Genomic DNA, 22,910 nt, shown 5'->3' on the forward strand with positions numbered 1-22,910 from the left:
TTCCATTTTTGTGATTTGTATTGAACAAAACTGATTGGTAGCAATGAACACGCAGAACATTTTGTTAAATCCATCAGTGGAGATAAAGGGAACCACAATAGAACTTTTAGATCGTAGCGGATTTGTGGCTTCTTCAGCGGAGCCACTCTTTGAACCATTTAATGTCGATATTATACTGAAAAACAAATTTATGCAAATGAAAGAATATTTCTGTTAAAGAAAATTATAAGATGAGCAATATTTTTTATTATTTTTTTTTTTAAAAAGAACAAGATGATTTTTTAAATTATTTTTTTTATTGCTGGTCATAAAGTAGAAAAATGATTGTAATAAAAGAGTGGAGGATGTTTTTAATGGGGCGATATTTTTAGGAAGTAGATGTTCTTGTCGATTTCTTATTTTCTTCCTTTTAAGAGCTGAGATATACAATCTGATGTAGAAGAGCGAGAAGGAGTTGGAAGAACTCTTAAAGAAGATGTAATTCAACAAACTACCCGAATGTAGATTGAACTTAATTTAGTTTGAACTGACGTTAAATGTAATATTCCATTTATAGCTAATTGAATTCTTTTAATGCGCCTCCCAATTTATCGTCAAACTCTCATCTCCAATATTACCTACTTTAATTAATTTTTTTTTTTTTTTACTTCTAGCTAAAGATGGTACTGCGAGTTTGAGGGTTTTATAGTCTAAAGGGGCGTGTCTCCAACGTGTTCTCGTGGTGACTGAGAAGGTGGAAGGTAACTATTCCCGAAGACTAAACAACCATCCTCCTCCCACTCACTAGATCATGAAGACTCTACTACCATCATCATTGCAATACCTCGTCCACCTTTCCTCAACTCGTGAGCCAGGAGACAGAACGCACGATTCCGTGGTACCATTTTGTAGAGATGAGACTACGTCTCCTACTTAAGGCCTAGAATGGTCACTGGCCCAGTCATGGATACCTTGACTTACGGTTTCTCCGCACCCTCCTGGTGTCAGCTTGGACTTACTACACCATTCCAGGTGAAGATGGCACTCCGTACGCGTACCCTATTATTTGCCTCTTACGACAGGCAGGGTGATACCTTGGGACTATTCTTACCCGGCTCCAAACGGAGTGGGCGTGTCTCCAACAGCCTACTGGGGACCATTCCTATACACAATCCTAACTCCGAACATCACCATCCTCAAATTGTAATCACAACCTGCGCCGATGTTACCGCCATTTTATTTTCTGATACTTCTTTTGTCTCCAACATTTTGTTCAAGAATATCTTGAGCTTGGTGTTCTCTAACTCCCAAAAATGTAGAGTTAAACTCAACATGGCTAAATGCGTGGAAGTAACTTTTACCGACAGACAAGACAGTCCTGCCAACCTCTATATAACAATAATACTGATATACCCACTTCTACAAATGTTCAGTGCTTAGGACTCTAATTAGACAGTCGTCTAATATGGTAACCTCACACGAGACATTCAAGACAGGAACTCAATAAATGCTATGGTCTTCTCAGGAGGCGTCTTGGACCTAAATCCATCCGGACGATACAAGTATTCGTCTAGTACAGTGGTTCCCAAAATGGTCCCTACGGACCCCCATAGATCCCCGGTATCATTCAGGGGGTCCGTGGAAAATTAAAATTGATTTGGGGGTTCGCGCAAGGTTCAATATAAAATAACAAAACTGTAATCCATTTTTATTATTATGGAAATTACAAAACTAACAAGGTGACCAATTAAATTTAATCAAAACTAAAAGCGCAATATCTGTGTTTGTTGCAAAACTTTTTCTGTAAAAACAAAACTTGGGAAGAGGAGAACGTTCTCAGTTTCCAAATCTTTCGAAATTGTAAAATAGAGATGAAGATTTGCTTGCTCACTTAACGGCTCTTCATGCTGACCTGAACCAAAGATTACTCGTGGGGATTTGCGGTAGCTACTCACAGACATTGAGCCGGATATAAATACACTCATAACATCTCATCACGTTCATCCAAATTATTAATTTTTTTAAATTTTATTTTAAACAAAAGTTATAATTTCAATAAATACTTCTTCAACAAAATGTTTTTTTAAATTTGTAATTTTTCTACTATGCATTTATGTAGCTTTTTCACTTGGGGGTCCGTGGGCAAGTTTTGACTATAAAAAGGGGTCGATGGGTCAAAAAAGTTTGGGAACCACTGGTCTAGTAGCTATCTCGCCTGCTTATGTAAGTGAAGTAGTGTTAGTACATCCAGGTCTGCCGTGTATATTGTTTTAGAGACTAGGAGCCATGTTTAAGCTCCTCCTTATTTAACAAAAATAACGCTCACACAGTACTCGTAGCAAAAGAAAAATTGATCTTTATAACTATTTAGGTCGAGGGTACCCTAAATGCAATCTGTAGCTAAACAAATTTACTCTTAAGGAAGCCTAAATTCTGCTTACTTTTTACAAAGATTTCTGAGCCATGACCCTGCAAAATCTTTATTTTTATAATTTTTTTAATTGGAACCATAATCCAGGACCCTAACACGATCGAAAAGGTCTTTAATGAACGAAGTTAGTTTTAATGGTTAAAATAGAGAAGGGAGAACCGTTACTGTTTTCCCATTCGCTCTCTCTCTCTCTCTCTCTCTCGCACATTGATAGATAAAGAAGAAACCTGACTGACCATCGTTTCAGGAATAAAGCTGATTGTACCCTAGGGATGTCATCATTCTATCATCATGTGGCCGTATAATTCCGGATTCTGCACTTTGTCCTTACTTGTCCATCCCTCTCTCGGACGGAATGGTGCACGTGTGGGTACAGACGTCTCCATGATGGGTGTTCCATCCGCTTCGCCACCCAATAGAAAGTCTCCTCTTAGTCTGCAGAAGGTTTCTAGTTGATGCATTTATTGTGTAAATACAGTACATTTATTGTAATAGTAGAAGTATATTTTCCACGTTAACTGACTTCAAAATGTTATCAATTCTCTGCTAGCAACTTTAACTTTTTTTATAATAGTTCTTCACAATTTATTTTATTTTATTTTCATAAAACCGTGATTTCTCAATTTTATTGGGTTTTTCTCATGAGAAACGTTTCCATCACCTATATGTCGTTAGAAATGTTCTTAACTATTCACGTTCAGCTACGATCGCCATGTTTGTATACTTCTTGGAACAAGAGTGTTTGGTCTTGAAACAGGAACTGGAAAAGTTGGCTAGCATTTTCCTCGCGAAAATCCACGCTGTAGGAAGATTCGTTCAGTTTAACCTCGACAAGGAACCAGGGTTTTTTCTCTTATTCTATCCAATAGCCACGCAGCTTTGCTATTTCTTCTCAAAGATGGTTTGTACATTAAGGATTGGCGAGGAATCGGTCCAAATAAAAACAACAACTCGTCTTTTTTTTGCCAACGTTTCGACAAATATATTGCACTTCCTCAGGGTGTAGCTATGCAAGTTGGTTGAGTTAAAGAAAACTGTATGGTTTTGTTTGTTTGTCTTGATCTGTGTACAGAGAACTGTTCAGTTTTGAGTGTTGGGGCGAGTTGGCGTTGAAGGAAATGAGAGTGATCGATGCCCAAGGTTCCTTTTTTATTTGGGCCGGAAGCATTTTTTTTTTAGTGGTGTAGGCGAAGGTTTTCTTCGAGGGAAGTTTAGGAAGGAAAAGGAGGTCTGTTCCGTTGGTCTGTAGCAGACGAAGATCTGCCTGGGCAACTATAACTGGAACAGTTCTAAGGCTAAGGCAAGCCTGGGCCTAAGCAAACATAAATGCCACAGCTGACCGTTTTACGCACGGAAATAATCGACTCTAATGGCAACAATGAAAGTACACTTCCTGCTTACAATCACTTTTACTATCTAAATTTTATTAGTGAAAGATCTAACCATCTAGATCTAGCAAATTAAATCCATCGGAATTTCTGTAATGTGATGTTCTGCTGTGATGATTTAAAATGTGAGATTTCATATGATTTTATGTGTTCACATTTTGTAAGATTTATATTATATTTTTTATTCCTGTAATTATATGTATGAATCAGAGTGTTTCGTGTAAAGTTATTCCAGTTTAAAAATCTTGCCAACTTATTCAAATATCTATGCAGTTTCCTTATTAACTTTACCTAATCCAAGTAAAATCATCCAATAAAATCGCTTGAACTAGTTTTACGCAGAGTTAAGTAAAAGTTTCATTACAGCTCTGTACAGCTTTTTACTAGCTCTCTTATTACAAGTGATAAAAACGCTATGTGCCTCGTTATTACAAGTCTAATAAATTCCAAAAGTAATTTAATTCTTTCCTAAATTTTAATCAGTAAGGGTAAAGATAGAATGGAACAGTCTCTAGTTTGTAGGTAGGAAAAAAATGCAATATCTTTCAATTCCCCCGTACTTTCGGTTGGGATACATTTCGTTTTAATCCTGAATTTTAATCTGTTTTCTACCCCCTCTTTTTTTTTAAATAATTTTTTGTCTTCCCTGACACTAATTGTCAGAGATGCAAAAACACATCGCTCTTCAAATCCTCTTCGCATTTGCCGACAAGTTCTTTACATAGAGGAGTGTCCAATGATGTAGAAATACCCCCACGGTTTCGATTTTCGACAAAAAATTTTACTCTCGGTGAGAAACAGGAACTCCCCCCTTAAAAGCAAGCGTCCGAAATTCGGCAACAACCGTAGCGGAAGGAGAAACTTATTTTACGTTTATATAAACTTTTACACAAGCAATGTATTCTGAAAAAGTTAGCGCTACCATTTTACAAACTCAGGTAATTTTACGTGTGTTCTCAGTTTTCCTCTGCTTGGCCAAAGTTATTGAAGTCCTTTTTAACAAAAATAACGCTCACACAGTTCACGTAGCAAAAGAAAAATTGATCTTTATAACTATTTAGGTCGAGGGTGCCTAAATGCAATCTTTAAACAAATTTACTCTTACGGACGCCTAAATTCTGCTTACTCTTAACAAAGATCGGGTATCGAACCCACTACCACATTTCTATCCAATTGGCTATCGTGACTTTTTGATGCTACTAAGAACTTTAGAGCTTTACTCTCATGATCAAAAGCTCTCCTGAAATGTCGTATGTCATAGGTTACAGTTCCAAACGTTGACTCTTCGACTTTCTAATCGATGTGTGGTTTGTTTATTTTCTGGCTCGATGAGAACAAAACTACATCGAGTTCTGGGGGTGTCGATGAATGTCAACTTCATTAGCTTGTACTTGATGTCACTTTTCAAACTTATTAGTTTTGGAGTTCTTAATTTTAAATAAAATTGATTTATTTCAATTTTAAGGATTTCCATACTACTCTCTCGACTAGCTCTAATCCTCTAGTACAGTCTCTCGCCTCCTCTGACATCCCAAATACTCCTCGCCGACCGAATCGCAGTGGCCCCGCGACTTCCTTCCTGTCTGAAGAACTAAATCTCTACTCTCTCCTCCTCATATTCTCCTCTTCGCATTCCCCTAACTCATATAGAGAGTGCTACCGCTGGGTAGCTTCTCTCCTCCTGCTCTCCTCCCGCACCAGTTCATCTTATTTACATCCTACTTACTTATTGTATATATTTATACAGATTGTAAATTACAAAATAAATAAAAAAAAAAAAACGGATGATTCTGGAGGTTTTTCCAATTTTTAAGACTTTCCAATTAATTGAAAAAATAACTCTCCAGGTTTTTGACTTCCTTAGTGTTAGTCTCACTAACTTATTTTAATTTTAAATTTTTTAGCGACCGAATTTATTTGGGCGGAACTCCGTTTTTGTTGTAAATTGTTACCATAGAGTGACTCACTCCCTGACATGTTTACTCTATTAAGTTCTAGCAAGTGAGCAAATTCAAAGTTCCTAGGTAGGTTTGCACACACATAAATCTCCTCCTTGAAAAAAAAAAAGGGTGTTAAGTTCCTTAAAGGGACTAGGTAGACGGTAGTGGTTGCTACCTTCCAGGTAGGTTACAGTGGATTACAGATCAGGATGAAAGATTGTGTGTATGTGTAAGGAAGAGGAGATGGCCGAGAAAGAAAACAAGATTTAGGTGGTTGCATGTTACTTGATACAGGACGCAGGGGTGGTAAGGTGATGTTTTAGGACAAAGCAGCTTTAACCATGTCCTTCTATATTGGACACAACACGTGCACACAGGGCTGCCAACCAGAGTTACAGCAAGGCGTCACTGCTTCCTTTTAAAGGATTTCCTTTCTGCAGTCTCTCTTTCTCACACTATCCCCTTTTAGAGTGCTGAGTGGAACAACATACTAGGTGAAGGGCCTGCAAACGTGTCAGATTGAATGTAAACAAGATTTGGTGAAACGCAAAAATCAGATTTACCACAAGGTGTTTACATTTGTGATCTAGAATCACGTTTCTATTTGATATCTTTTTTACGTGAGAATAAAACAAATAAGTTTAATATTATTAATAATAGCTACATTAAATAATACACAAAGTTTGCAATTGCTGGAATATCCAGGGTTTTATTAATTATAGTAAGATTATAGCTAACATTGTAAGGGAGCGGTCATAATGCAAGGTTATTCGAAAATAATGAATCAGTATTCTGATTATTTTCGACCGTTCAGCTCTACTGTAGAGTTCCAGGCCGAAAGTTCGAATCTGTGCAAGATACAATCTTCTTTTAGTCTGTAACGTAAACTTTAAGGGTTGTCAAGCAGTCTAGCCAGGAGTTTGTACCTACTGTTTACCAGAAGAAGGGTGTAACAATATGATGTTTAAAAGTGAAGTTGTTAAACGTTTTAAAAAGCACGTATAGTCAAATATAGGAACATCCTGACGGAAGCAATGCCGCTAGAAGGAGATACTGTCCTTCTATTCCGACGTTCTTTAAGGAGCAAATATTCCTGAATGATTTGGACATTTCGTTTAACTCTTAAATTGTTTAGAAAATAAATTATTAGTATTTCTGTTGTGTTTTCCTAAAATTTCTTTTATTCTAAATCTTTTAACTCTCCTTAGCTCATTTATTTATGGCACAATCAGCGCGTTGGCACTTTAAGAAACAATGATGGTGATTAGTAGAAATAAATGAGTGGAGAAGTTACTCAATACTAAACTATTAGTTACTTTCTTCACTTGAGAGGTGATCACGAGGTAATCTTGTTGGGTTGACAGGTTCTAGAAGAGTTCTAGAAGAAAGATTTTGAGCTAATGGATTTGCGTGTGATTGCAAATGATTGAAATGCAGTTTCCTGTATCGTATTTTGGGCGACTTGGGTGATTAAAGGAATGTATTTTACAGTACGCTTAGTGGCCTAGTCCGCTTAGTGAAGTATGCTAGATTGTAGAGATTGAATCCTGTAGAGATTGGTGCGTTTGGTTGAAACCAACAGCTCTATTCCATGTGTTTATCAATCAGTGGTATAAATTAGACTATTGTTAGACTGCAGAGGCAGTTTTAGACCAATCGTATGACAGTCTTTTAAGTTGTCGAAGCATCTGTTTAGTTCTGTTCCTTTTAAGTCTAGTGTGCGGTTTCTAACTCTGAAATGATTATTGCTTAAATTGTTTAATTTCGAACACCTTTCGCGCTACTTCTATCTTGTCCTATAATTCTATACAACTGTACTTCTAATCCCGGATACTTAGCATTTTCATCCAGTAATTACTAGCTGGTTTTGTAGCTTGAATAATAATAATAATAAAAAGTGTAAAGTTAAATCTAGGTAAATTTCCGTTTAGTTGATCTTTAAAAACAAGTAGACGACAAGGAAGATGAACTCCTATGTACGTGGAGATGAAGGCATGAGTAATTGGATATGGAAGACGGCCCCGAGTGTGTATAAATTCTCCATGAATAGGGGTGTGATCTACTGCTTGCAATGTTTAATCCATTCCCTCATAGCACTGCTGCCGTTTCGTATTCATCTCTTACTGAATGTAGGCAAAATGGGAACACAACTGTTGTTCCTGCTAAATTGAACATTTCTCCTCCAGATGTACGTATATACGGAAGGGGGAACAATTAATCTATGTTTTACCTAAATCTTTACGTCCTAAAAGCTGTCATTTAAACGTTCTCCATGAAATATCTTTTTTTTTTAACAATTATATAAAGTGTTCTCGGCACATTTATAACTTCTTCCTTTCGTTTCCTCTAATCTATCCTTTTGTTTCAATTATTTTATTTTTTCAATTTACTTTTAATTTTAATTGAAACACCCTTTTGCTTACTCTTGAATGTGTATTTGCGCCGGAAATACATGTTTTGTGTGTGTGTTTGTGTTAACTAAACCGGAAGTCCCAATGAGTTCAAAATTCGTCAAACTATCTTATGTACATTAGGGTTTTTTTCTCTCAAATTTATTTTAGCGAGCTTCTTTTATTTAAAAGCGAAAAGTACGATTTTTTCCCCCCAAAAATGATGTGGTGTATCTATTTCTTTTTCTTTCTGTGTGCTTTACACTTGAGTTTTGTACTTGCAGGACTTGAATAAAACATGTTTTTTTTTAAACAAATAAATAAAATAAAATGACCGAACGTTTCAGCACACACGATTGTTTGCCTTCTTCACTGGTTTTGTTGATAAGTCGTGTCGAGCTTTACTCGTATCTGGAGGTTGTATACAATAATGGCGGTATGTCTACTCAAGTTGTCCTATATAAGTCACCATTTCAGCCAGCTGATACAACCTAAACAGCATATAAACCTGCAAAAAACCGGTTTATCATTAAATCTCTACGCATTCACCGAAGAACTACCATATCCATTCAGAAATGTTTAGGACTTATGAAAAACAATTTCTTTAACCATTACCGTCAAAAAAAAAACTTAGTAGTTCGAACATTTGTAGATAAGTTTAGCTCCAAAGATGCTTCATCTCTCTCAACAACATCCTTTCCACCTTATTTCAATTCAATTCAATCTTCTCAACTAGAGTGGCTCCATTAGAAGTGTCCATTTTTTAGATTGGATCCAAACATGTAGTTTTTATGATAATCAGTTAAGAGATAAGTCTGCATACTTCCGGTTTCTCTTAATTAATTTCAAAAAACAAAAATCAAATGAAAAGCAATCAATATGATTTAGTGAATTTCACTAACATAAGATTGGCTGATTAAGTTGCCATATAATAGAGAAGATACTCGTAGATTAAATACCATTTGACCAATCACCAAAGAGAATTCTACCAAATACTTCTTTAAATTGAGTAGCGGCTATTCTTTTATTGCTGATAAATCGAAGAAGATAAGTGAAAGTACTTCTTTAAGTAAAACGTTTGAGCAATCTTGATGAAGATTCTCGTCATTCAGTTTTACCTTGAATGGTCGAAATTTATCTAAGGGTAAAATTATCTTTAGTTTTCTTTACAGAAAATAGAAAATTTCTCTCTCTTTCTTTTTTTCTTTGTTTAATGGAGTAAGAATTGATATGATACTAACGTGCTTTGATAGCAACGATGCCACATTTCGTACTTAGTATTCTCAAAAGATGATGGAACATAACATTGTTCACGTTAGTCTTTTAAGGTTTACCTTTCATTGAAGTTCCACTTTAATGAACGATTTACGTTCTCTGCAAAAAATCAAAGTCTGACCGTTCACAAACCATAACCGAAGGATGCAAGATTTTCTTAGTTTTTTGTTTAGTGATGAGTTGCTTTAAAGTATGGGATTACCAACTGATTTGAAGGCTTGCCTTTGGATGTCTTCTAAAAGAAGTTGTGTGATTCGAGTATTTTCCTCATATTTGAATCAAAGAAAGTTGCAGATTCTATCAAAATAACTGTTCCATTTATTGAATTACTAATGTTTACCACACTCCAATAGATTATTCATTCTCTACATTATTTCATTTAAGGCGCGTCAAAATCTATGGTCATAAGCGCCCGGAGACTACCCAGTGCATTACCCGTTACCGAATTGTGAGTGAGCTGTAGAAATCTCCTAGGAAAAGAAAATCTAAATTAGGTGACACACCTGGAATAGAACCCGGAACTTCTGCAGCTGAGCTAATCTCTTCCTTCTACGTTACTAATAAATTGATACCTGTTGCTCGATATTTACAGATATACATAACTATGGATATAAAATGTTCTTTTCGATAAGCACAGCTCTGCCAGCATGAAGTGAGAAGTGTTAAAAGCTCGTTATTATGGTTCGCGTTTCAATGCGGAAATATTTTTCAGCATTGATAACAAAGCCATCCAAAATCTAGGGAATCATAATTTCCGCTTTGGTCTAGAAAGAACTTTCGGCAGAAAAAAGTAAAAAGAAAAAATATGAATATCGCTACTTAAATTCAGAAGTTTGTTAAGGATGCAGTGAGATATGTACTTCCTTTCAACGAATATCGCATCTCTTCCGGTATAAATTTGTCATTTGATAAGATTATGGCTAATCTAGCTGGTTATAATGATTAGGGATCCCGTAAAAACTATTATCGTGCCCTTTATCAAATACCCGAAGTGCAGAAAAAAACGACAATGTTTGTGAATCAGGAAAATAATTTTTCCGATGGATTGGCGTTGTTCTATTTCCCTGGATAAAGTAATTTAATGCTTATATTTATTCTTTGAAAATATTTTCATCAAATTCAATCATTATCTCAGCTAACTTCCTTCCGTTCTCTCTAACAATGAAGGCACCAGCAAAAGTTAAGCTTGCTTGATTAACCAGTTGGTTTTTTTTATAAGCTAATCTTCTGTAATAGCACTTTTTAAAACCTCTAGAGCAATAATAACATTTAGTAAGTGTCGTGTAGAGTGAGTAAGAGCGTGTGAGACCAATTGGTCCAAAGAGGTTGATTAATCTAGTGAACAATCGAAAGAGGACCGCGCAAAGGAAGCAGTCCATTTGCAGGACTTCCTTTGACGATGTACGCACGCGCATTTCTCTTTCTTCTAACTAGCCTGGTCATTCCACCCACCCTTCTTCTAGATATTTACTATCAAGGTTGTCAACCACCTTCCGTTATCTATTTTATTTATTCCACTTAGTGGACTACACTACAAAAGTTAATAACTTTTCAACACTACTGGATATTATTTTAGGATAATATGTTAGGATGTAGTTTTGGACACAATTTTTTGTTAATTATTATAAATTGATTTTAGTTTATTCTCCTAGACACTGCACCTAGACAAACGGTTGACATGGAATCCCCATAATAGGCTGAAAAGACAAGAAACTAACAACCAACGCCACAAAACTTCTCGCCAGACTACTTGACAAACGTTCGAAACTTAACCTACATAACAAAAGACTCTTATATCTACTGTTACTGCGACCTATTTGGTCATACGGCATCGAAGTGTGGGGATCGACTAAGCGTTCCAACTTACTACGCCTCCAGACATTACAGTCAAAAATACTACGAAAACTTCTTAACGCTTTGTTCTATGTATCTAACCTCAAATTATCTATAATGACCTCAAAATCCCTTTCATTACAGATCTTGCTAACACTCGTTTTCTCAAATTTCATTCCACTCTACAGCAGCTCATCCTAACCCTCTCATAGAACACCTATCTTCCTCCACATTACCAGGTAATCCTCTAAGGAGATTGAAGAAGATGGCCGCGTGATCTACTGTTATCGTGAGAGCAGTATAGCAAAGCCACCACTGGGTGCCTCCTCCACTCATGATTTTCTTTTATTTTTTTATCAGGTACCATGTTTGCTTGTTGCAACAACCGGTGCAGTGGTATATTCCAATAAAAGATTTAAAAAAAAAGAAGTTTATTCTCAATTTGTGTTAACTAAATCATAAACAGAAGAATCACTCTTGCAAATCCACAACTTGAGATTTCTCAGTTCTGAGTTAAGTAGACTTCTCTAGGGATACTAGGCTCTAAGAGGAAAATATCCTTAATATCCTTCGAAAACACCTGAAGTGATAAAATATAATATGTCGTTGGCATACCCAAGGACGATTCGCATACCATGCAGGCGGCTCTTAAAATATCATTGACTTCAAAACAACAATAGATCAAACCTCCAAGAAACAGACAAAGTTAAATGCGTAAGCCTGATTTGTCCCCCCCCCCCAAAAAAAAACAGAATTAAGAATTACTCTGAACTTATTAATTTGGTGGAAGGTCTTCTTTACTGGGCTCTGTTGGTTCAGAAAACATTTTCACAGCTTTGGGACATACTTCCGGGACCAGTCTTATCAATCAAGTAGAAGAAACACATTCCTTCTCATGCTGCGTTATTATCGCATGGTAGGAGATATTTGTCTCTCTGCGGGCCTGAAGACCGTTTATAGACTGTTCTACGATAAATGAAGATATGTTCCTTCAACAAGTATTAGTGTCTTAATTCTCCCAACAATTACTGCTAGCCTGAGACTCTAGGGCCCATTTACACAAGGGCTTTCTTACAAGGACAGATAGCTTTTCTATTGTCGTATTACTTGATTATCCTAGAAGCTAGTTTTCATAGAGGAAGGGCGACTTGGTGATGTTTTTTTGTTTCCTGAGTCCAGACTGTACCTGCTCTGCTGTGGGTCACCTCATGAGAGATTTACTAGCGTCCTCCTTGTCACTTAGAGGCTGAGAATCTCTCACTTACTGAGCATCGTTTCTTCTTTTATCCACCTTCGCAGACCGTAGCTGTAGCTGCTTAAAGTTTTGTGGACAAAAAAGGATTGGATTGAGTACGACGTCAGAATGTTGATTGTAAAAGAAGTTGGAGTTAAGATCAAGAAATTATCCAAGAGGCTTTGAATGGTTATAGGAGATAAGCTGTTGGTCTAAAATCCTCTGCTATCTAGAGTATAGGCGATTTCAGTTATAAAATTCTATCAAACTTATTAGTACAAACTCCAATTTGTAGAAAATTTGGTAAACTATAATTTTTTTTAATAATTGCAACAAGAAAAAATTTTTTCTATAAAATATTTCCCAGGTCGTTCAGTTGTTAATAATTATTTATACAATTTTTCTTTATTAATTATATTCTGCATTCCATGTTACGCTTTTCATAGTACGTAAGATTCTAACTAATGACGAACATGTTTTCAACGGCATTGTTATGTTGTTAAAGTAATTAAATCAATAAAGTTAATTTAGTTAATTTTCCCCTTAACTTACTTTAATGAATCTGCACAAAATTTCTCTTAAATATTTTGCATAAATACTGGAATCTAGTTTTAATCAGTTATTTTTTAAAATTCTATATTTTTTTTATTATTCTAATTTAATTTTATTTATTTATTTTTTGTCTATTTACAGGTGAGTGAGTCATCTATTTTTTTGGAGTAAAAATATTACATAAAGGTATGTTTTTTATTAGATTTATTTGAGGTTTATATTGTATTTAAACTTCATGTCCTAATCCCAAATATTTAAATTGTTTATTTGGAACATTCTCAGTAGAAAAGAGTTAAGACAGTTCCTTGGAGGGTAGGGAGGAAATAGAGTTTAGCTTTACTTTTTTTTAAATCTCTTAATTTAATTTACAACTGGCTATTGGCAACAAGTACGAGGGTCGTTTGAAAAGTCCGTGCAAAAATAAAAACTACTTAATTTTTTGGGGTAAACCTTTTTTATTTTTCAACATAGTCTCCTTTTAGGCTTATACACTTCGTCCAACGCTGCTCTAGTTTGTTGATCCCTTCCGAATAATAGGATTTGTCCAAGTCTGAAAAATAGCCATTCGTTTCTGCAATCACCTCCTCGTTTGAATAAAATCTTTTTCCCGCCAGCCATTTGGGATTATTCCTTGCGAATCCCAAAAGACAGTCGCCATAATCTTTCCGGCCGAAGGAACGGTCTTCGCCTTTTTTGGCGCAGATTCCCCCAATGGTAACCCATTGTTTAGATTGTTCTTTGGTCTCAGGAGTGTAGTGATGTATCCATGTTTCATCCACAGTGACGAAACGACGCTTAAAGTCCTGTGGATTCTTCTGGAACAGCTGCAAACCGTCCTTGCAACACTTCACACGATTTCGTTTTTGGTCAAGCGTGAGCAATCGCGGCACTCATCTTGCGGATAGCTTTGTCATGTCCAAATGTTGATGCAAAATATTATGTACCCGTTCATTCGAGATGCCCACAGCACTAGCAATCTCACGCACCTTCACTCTTCTGTCATCCATCACCATATCATGGATTTCATCAATGATTTCTGGAGTAGTAACCTCAACAGGACGTCCAGAACGTTCAGCGTCACTTGTGCCCATATGGCCACTCCGAAAATTTTGAAACCACTTATAAACTGTTCTAATCGAAGGTGCAGAGTCACCATAATGTTTATCAAGCTTCTCTTTATTCTCCTGAGGCGTTTTGCCTTTCATAAAGTAGCGTTTAATCAACACACGAAATTCTTTTTCGTCCATTTTTTGAAAATCACTCGACTTCCTCGATTCAAACGAATGCCAAACACAAAGAAATAGACCGATCTGGCTGAAACTTGGTGTGTGTTCTTCCAAGAGATGCTACTAACTAAACATAACCTCGATACGCGCCAGTGGTGCTATCTCTCTGACTTTGCACGGACTTTTCAAACGACCCTCGTAGATCAGATTGCTTACAATACACAAATAAAAATGGCTGGAAAGATTTGAATGAGGGCCATCCGACGATAACCATCATGTGTCGACTAACACACAGGATGCCCTTCTCTATTATGCGATCAGGTGATCGCTAGGCCATCGATTCTTCAGTCTTCGGGGAGCATTCGAGGGAAGAGTAGACTGGGACAGGTTGTGGTATGAGCGGATTGAAGTGTTTGGGGAAAGTTTCGAAATTTGATGTAACAGGATTTTAGTTAGTTCAAGGACAAATGGGATTTTTTAGGTCAGTGTGGTGGATAGTGTGATTGCTTACGTAGGAGAAAGGAGCGTTAAGGATGGTGCGATGGAAGGGATTGGATGCTGTAGAGATTGAAGCGCTATGCAGTTAAAGATAGATCGTTGAATATTTTTGAATTTATAATTGAATATATTGAAAAAAGTGAATTAGTAAGTAAAGTAAAGTAATCGCCTATTTTTTCAGGCGGGGCTTAACGTCCAACTACTTAAACTAGGTGTCGTGGACGGAGGCGACTAGCTTCTTTACTGTAAATTTCTTTTGATTAATCATTAAATAAAATCCAAGGCCTAAGACCGGGGAATCGAACCCAATACCACAATACATATTAGCTTTATACAGCTCTCGCCTCTAACCGCTCGGCTATCTTGGCGCCTAAAAAAAAAAACCATCCATGTCTTGGGAAGCAAAATGTCCAATGATCGATAAGTGAGGTTATTGTTGCTGACACCAATTAAAATCAAAAATCTAAAAAAGTGAATTATGTAATAAAAATTGGCCAAATTTCATTATAATGTTTTATAATGTTTAATAAATGATAATTATTATTATATTTGCTTTATTAGCGGTAGATAATTATTATTTATTTGCTGGAATTATTGCAAAACAATGGGGAAGATGATAATGGTACAGTACAGCATCTCTTTCCATTGAGTCACGTATTTCTCGTTTCTTTTGTACGTATAAAGCTTTCTGTTTTGTCTGATCAAACCGACTGAATTTCAACATTATTCTCTCTGTTATCGTTTTTTATGTAATACATATTATATGCTTTCACTTCAATAGATAAATTTATTTGTGCTTCTTTTATATTATTATTTTTTATAAAATTATTTTTCCCCTCACCATACTTTTGTTTTGCTCTTTTTACGTAGTTTGTTGTTCGATAATGCTCTTCTTTTATTTGTATTAATAATGATATTATTAAATAGACAATATGGTGAAATCGAAGGAAACAAATTTGTATCTTATTCTTTTAAATAACTCTAAAACTAATTGTTGTATGCCTATTGATAGCCGATTATCGTGTGAACGATACAATTTCCCTGACTTCCCTACAGTTTTATGTCATGCACGAATTCCAGTGATTTGGTAATTAATTGTAACGCTATAATAAGTTAAGCCCGTTTTTCTAGATTTGTAACTCTGTAAGATAAGTTTGGTCTATTATTCTGTGACTAATTCTGTCTAGCACTGTGAATAATTTCATCAAAGTGGAATATTCTAAGGAGTTAGGTAATTGTATTTTGTCCAAATTCCGCAAATAGGGCGTTTCCAATGAAAAATGAATGTCTCAAATTGATTTTTCCAAATTAATTCGCTCCAGCAAAAAATTAATGCACCTATTTCGGAATAATTAGGTGCACCCTTAGAATCTTATCAAAATTTCTGAAGGAGCTGTGCAGTTAGTATTTAGTACAACTTAACGGTTTTTAGTTACTTGTTATTCTATTTCTTTGTTTATTCAATTTTTGACAAGCAGTAGTATTGCTGCCCTTGTAAAATGATACATATTTATGGTTATCATAAAATACATCTGTATGTTCAAAACAAGATTATTTGTAAACATTTAAGAATTTGATTAGTTATTCTCGAATTGCCTTGAATTTCCCTTTTAGTTCCATTGAAATAGGGAAACGTGGTTATTTACGACATTCTAAAGAGTATTTTGAACCTTGGTAAGGCAGTAATTGTGTGGCAGTTTGAATCATTTAATTGGATAATACTTGGTCATAATGAACTGTAAATTGAGTGCACTTGTCAACTGCAATTTTTTTTGTCAAGTTGAGTCAGTAGAATTTCTGTCGCACATTGACTTTATAACAGGTTTCAAATGGCTTTTCTAGTCAGTAAAGTAATCGCCTATTTTTTTACGCGGGCTATACGTCCAACTACCAAATTAGGTGTCATGGACGGAGGCGACTAGCAAACTTACTTTATTGAAAATTATTTTTATTTACCATTAAATAAAGTATAAGGCCTAGATCGGGAATCGAACCCACTAAACCAACAATTCATTTCAGTATTGCAGGTCGCGCCTCTAACCTTTCGGCTACCGTGGCAGCTGATTTTTTTATTATACATAATTGCTTCTTTTTTTTTAACTCTTCGAATATTAAATAAAAAGCGACGAAGATCATTTATTTTATTAAAATAATACGTTATATTAATTAAAATTAAGAATTTTAAATTCATTTATTTTTCTCAACAGGATTATTTAATTAGTATTTGCTTTATAATTTTCGATGAGAAAAGTCTTGCCATTTTATGTGATAAAATTGTGTTTTAATTTTCGCTCATGATGGCTTTAGTTTCACAATGGCGAGACAGTCTTTACTTTCTCGATTTTCGCATTGATGGGCCAGCAAATAACTAGATTGTTGTCCAAGTCTGGTTCTTCAGTTAATTACATAGTTTTTTTTTTTTGGAATAGCTTTAATAAATAATTAGTGATATCACGTAAAACTTGCCCAATTTTATCACTTAATTAAGTTAAATCAATTATGTTTTTTAAAACAGTTGTACTCACAAATTAATGATTAATTTTTCTTAGGAATATTATTGTTTGATTAAAACATTGTAATAGTTTTAATTAATTAATTAAGACCTTATTAATTTAAATATCTAATTACGTTTACATTTATTCAATTATAAGTAGTTTCACGAAATAAATAATTGGAACATATTTAACAATAATATATTATAATTGTCATTTAATATTAAGCAACATATTATTTCGCTTTATTGCTATTTATATTAATAACGGTTTTGATTTATTTAAATGACGTAATTTACAAAGTTATTTTTGAGGAATTCAAATTACAATAATACTGTTCCATTTTGTTCCACTTGTTTTAATGTTTAGTGTCTTAAATTTGTTACTGGATTCCAGTCAATTCCTATTTTTTCTGTCTCGAGGTTCTATCAAACGTTTTCCCTTTTTTTTTAAAAAAAAACTTTTGCCGCAGGATTAAATATTAGGCACTTCTTCTCTGACAGCCTAATGTACGTAGAATTGAATTTCTGATTCTCTTTGTGCCAGTGACATGCGCAGTAAGCTTTGGTCACATCTCGGAGAGTTTCTAGCGCTCGTGTTGGCTTTGGTTCTTCACAAGATGTTACTTTTATCCAGATTTTTTCATAAATGGGCTAGCAAATAATCGTGTTTCGTCTACAGCCTAAAGTATGCCGAGTTGTTGCCGGTACAAATCTGATGGAACTCCAGCAGTAAGTAGAAGTTCTCCTGTCTGTTTCTTTCATTTCCCCTTGGGGCAACTACTTCCTGGCAGTATTGCTTTAATTCGCACTGTTTGATAGTGCCAATCCGCAGTGGATAGTTGGATATGTCCATCCACCTCTATCACAATCATCCAGTTTGTTCTAAGTAGGTCATCTATACTTCGGGCTATGTTCTCCAGTTCATTTTGCCAACTATATCGCGCAGTGGATGTGTATGTATCCCCTGCTATACAATCTCTGATTCTATCCTAAGTAACTCATCTACTATCGGGCTTAGTGTTCCTTATGTGCTCATTAGTTAGGAACGCAACAGAGCACAAAGAAAATCATTATCTTTGAAAATAATGTTGTTGAAGTAATAATGTTGGTAATCATGTTTCATTGATGGCTCCAATTTTGGCGTCAACCTTTTTTTTTTTTTTGAGCCATTGCTTTCAAATTTTGTTCTCAGCACATCTAACAAACGTAAATTTCTTTGATTTATCCGTCTTTATTTTATTGCATCTTGCTGCCTGAGTTGTAGTGCGAGACAGTAACGTAAGTGTTATTTCTACCAAAAAAAAAATTAATATACCTCTAATGATGGATGAAATATTGAAATCGATCAGAAATGCAATAAACATGCATGCTAATACGGATAAATTCTGCGATATTACCCAGTACTGCGCGCCTAACCTTTTTTCAACTATAAAATTTAGTTACCCGCTGGATCTGAGTATCTTCCAGTCACAGATTCATGGGCATGGTGCTGAACAACAAACCTGAACCCTGATCTGAGTAATCAATAAAATAATAATCAATTTCCTACTGATTAACGAACTAAGAACTAGTTTCTTCAAATTTATATTTCCGAAAAAGTGCAATTTAGGAAAAATTAATAATAGTAGTTCACATCTTGGTTCAAGGGCAAGCGAGCGCTCAAGTGTGCACGTCTCTAGAGTCTAATTAAAAATTGCAAAAAGTTTTAATTGGGAGAAAGTGATTTTCTCGATGTTGAGAAGTTGGAAACATTTTTTTCTTGAAAGTAGACTTTTTAATAAACTTCTCGGAAAGAAATGGGAAATAGGTTTTTCTTTGCTTCAGAGAACATTAGTTTCAAGGAGCTGCTTGAGACTTGGAGTTTTGATAAATAATGAAGCAATGTAAAATTTAGTAAAAATTTACAGATTAATAAATTTAGGATGTTTGAGCTTTTTAATTTGTACTCGAAGTAAGAAAAAGAAAAAAAATGGAGCATATTTTAGGATGCTGTAAGTATTAGCACAGCCTTAAGATGAAAATTCTAAAGTAATCATTTAAATACCCTTTTCCAAGAATGATGGAATTAGAAAAGTCAATTCTAAGAAAATACCATGAAAAATAGGATACTCAGGGCCGGCAGCGTCATTCAGTAGTCCCCAGTCCCTTTGACCCTTTTTTTTTCTCTCCTCCTGGAGGATAGATTTGAGAGTATTTGTCTAACAGAGAGGAGAGCATCCCCCATTCCACCACTTCCTTCATTGCTTAGCAACTAAACCTCTTTACTGTCGCCGCTTTACTTGTCCTTGAAGTGACCCTCATCCCAAATAGGCTAAAGAAGATTCGGGAATTTCAAAGTGAAAATATCTGTTCCTACTTATTTTACCTCTTAGATTGTGATTTATTCGGACTCCTTCCATTTTATAGGATTTCTTACCATACTTCACTCTGGAAGTGTCTTTAAAAATAAATCCATATTTCCGTTGATAGTTCATTTAGGAATAAGGAATATCTTTTGTTGTAAATTGAATCAAGGAAATGAAGATTTGATTAAATACTGTTTTTAGGGAGAAATCTTGGTTAAGTTGGCAATGCTCGATAATATCCGTCGGAGCACGCTTGTTTGCAGTAATCTCTGACTGGTTTCGAACTTTTATTCATCACCAGAGGTAGACTAATCAACTGTTTCTGTGGAATCAATTTTTACTCAATTATTTCATAATTTCCTATATTTGTTAATTGTATTGGTGTTCATTCGCAAAACTATAACTTTTCGATGTACTGTAAGGAGAATAAATAAAAACCTTTCTAGCATTGCTGGGAGTACACTATCAAAACTATAATAGTGTGCATTTTCTGACGAAGAAATTGTGGTTAAAAGGTTGTTTTTTCTACTCCAGCCTAAGCGAAGAATGTGGGCGGGATAGAAAGATGGTGAGATTCATTTTAAAATGGAATTTACTAAATTATAAGCGCTCTTTGCAAAATATATGTTATAATGTGCGAGTTAGAAGCACACTTAAGTGGTAAGAGCAATTAACAACAGGTTTTCAGCAAACTGGTGGCTGAGGCACACAATAAATAGAGACCACATTCTCTAAACTTGATGTCGCAATGGAGGAGGAGGAGGAACCTATGGTGAGGCAGGGAGCTTAGTTTAAATAAAGTAAGTAATAAAGTGGCACTTCAATCTTGCAGCCCATCCTGCAGACTGTGAGATACGCAAATTTCTAAATGAATTCTTATTTGAAATAGTGTTGATGGTGTGTGGGTATTTGTCTGTTTGTACCATGTTGGACCGTATATCTTTTAGCCAGGGTTGAACGCAGCAGCTCTAAGAGAGGCGGGTAGTATTTCTTCTCATCTTATCGGCTAGTTTCAGAGTCTGTTGGCAGTCTCTCTCTCTCTCTCTCTCACTCTGTGGCAGGAATCTCTTTTGAAGAAGAGCCTCTCTTTTTGTGACGAACTCTTCTCTGCATCTCTCACTTCCCCCAATAGACAGACACGTCTTGTACAAGTTTCCATCTTCTTGCTTCACTTCATCTTCTTCCTTCTTGCCAATGAACTTACTACCGCCCTCTATATCTCCAGCGCTCGGTGTACGTTAGTCTCTTACTTTGTCTCTCAATCCATCTTTCACTATTCGACCACAAGAGTGCACTCCCAATCCTTTCATCTCTCAACTTCCTCTGCGGTTTGGTGCTAACAAATAAGTTTTTTTCTCTCCTTTATTATCATTTTTATTCGTCACTTTTAATCTTCCAATTTTTCCGCCAAGTTAATACATACATTATTAAATACCATCTTGATCAGTTTTTCTTTCAAATATCCCGCAAAAAGAAGAAAAAAACGCAAAGTGAACTTGAAATGCAGATTTACTATCTCTTGTTAGCGATGCTCAATTTTAAATAATCTTTTAAAACAAATTTTAATTAATTTGATATTTATTTATAATTGCTATAAATTACGTTTTTGACATACGTATAATTGAGCCGTTCATTGCACAACTCGATTAACTCCATTAAAACAAAAGGTGGAGAAATGTGATGAAATAATTGTACATTGTTTTTCAATATTCCTGTTTATAATATAAATTCAAATATCATTCAGCACCTGCAACTGAATTTGTGTTAAAATTATTACGATTTACGTTAGATGTAAATGTGTTAATCAAAATGGCTTCTGCAATAAATTATTTATTATTAAATAGCCAAAAAATGTTTGTAGTTTAATGGTATTAATCTTTCATTATTTAAGGAAATTTATTATAAATATAAAAAGCTATGACTGAACCAAGTGCTTTGACTCTTAAATTTAAGATATTTCAAAAAGTTGGAGTTAAATCGATTTGTTCAGTGAACGGCTCAATTAATAAAGTTTTGTATTTTTTTAATTTACTCATGTATTCTCAGATAAACATTCGATTTACAAAGGTACGTCTTTCATTAACTTTTATTTAAATAAATATCTTTTTATTTAAAATCTAAATTATTATTATCATTCATCTCCATTTTTAAATCTCTTTAACAAAAACTTACAGTTTAAAATGTTAAGTATAAGGGTTGATTAAACGCCAAAAGGTACACAAATCAGCAAGCACCCAAAATTTCATTAATTCTTCATTAATATTTAAGTAATTTTACTGCATTAATATTCATTAATATTTTTTAGAATTTATTAGATGTCACAGACCCTTATGCTGGCCACTTCATTTATAATATTTTTTTGTTATAATTATGATAAATCACACATATGTACATGCATGTTAAAGTAGAAAAAGACAAAGTTAGAGTAGGCTACTGTCTTGAATTCGTCTTACCGAAATATTCGAGAGCACAAATAACACACAGTTATAACAAGTAGATTATTCAACAACAATTATTGATTTCTCTATTTTAATTTAATTTTACTTATAGTAAAATACTGGAATAATTAGCTGTCCTAAAAATAACATATCTTATTTACTTTATTTTACATATTACATTTTTTTTTATAAAAAAAAGTTTTGAATTTTTTAGCCTCATAATTTTTTTTTATTTTTTATAACGTTTTCCTTTTTAACCTGTAATTAACAGTTTGATTATTATAAATAACTAGATATTACAGTCAATCTACAGTGCTACTTGAACAAATATTTTGTAGACGAAAATGGCCAGCATAAGGGTCTGTGACATCTAATAAATTCTAAAAAATATTAATGAATATTAATGCAGTAAAATTACTTAAATATTAATGAAGAATTAATGAAATTTTGGGTGCTTGCTGATTTGTGTACCTTTTGGCGTTTAATCAACCCTTATACTTAACATTTTAAACTGTAAGTTTTTGTTAAAGAGATTTTTGTACCTTTTGGATAGATTTTCCTTTTTGTCTATTTTACAAAGTTACATATCTGCTTTACAGATTTTTTTAAATTTGGAATAAGCAATTCTATCATTATAACCTGATAAGATGGTAAGTCGGAACCGTAACTACCACTAGAGAGATCTTTTTAAAGAATGATTATCGTTAAGGTCCCCCAAACCATCCTCAGTAACAACTTTTCTTGAAAAAGCGTTTTGAATAACATAGGAAGGTATTTGTGCGTGAATAGCAAAATTAAACTGCGATTTCATTACTTCCTTTTAAGAGGAGTAAGAAAAATAAACTGCGATTGCAGAACTTCTAGGCAAAGAGGCAAAGATTTTTTAA

The 22,910-nt window shown here is 34.6% G+C and overlaps 1 protein-coding gene and 1 non-coding gene across 5 annotated transcripts in view; both read left to right on the forward strand.

Annotated features, from left to right (window-relative positions):
* The window catches only part of mgl (low-density lipoprotein receptor-related protein megalin), a 635,024-nt gene that overhangs the window by 228,743 nt on the left and 383,371 nt on the right, over nucleotides 1-22,910 (forward strand). The window lies entirely within an intron of this gene.
* Nucleotides 15,129-15,232, forward strand: LOC141446385 (U4atac minor spliceosomal RNA). The gene has a single exon (XR_012453681.1). It is a non-coding gene; the product is annotated as a U4atac minor spliceosomal RNA (small nuclear RNA).

Source organism: Rhodnius prolixus, unplaced genomic scaffold (genome assembly GCF_049639745.1).
Source record: "Rhodnius prolixus isolate KJV_2025 unplaced genomic scaffold, Rpr scaffold_1, whole genome shotgun sequence".
In the NCBI taxonomy this organism is placed as follows: Eukaryota; Metazoa; Arthropoda; class Insecta; order Hemiptera; family Reduviidae; genus Rhodnius; species Rhodnius prolixus.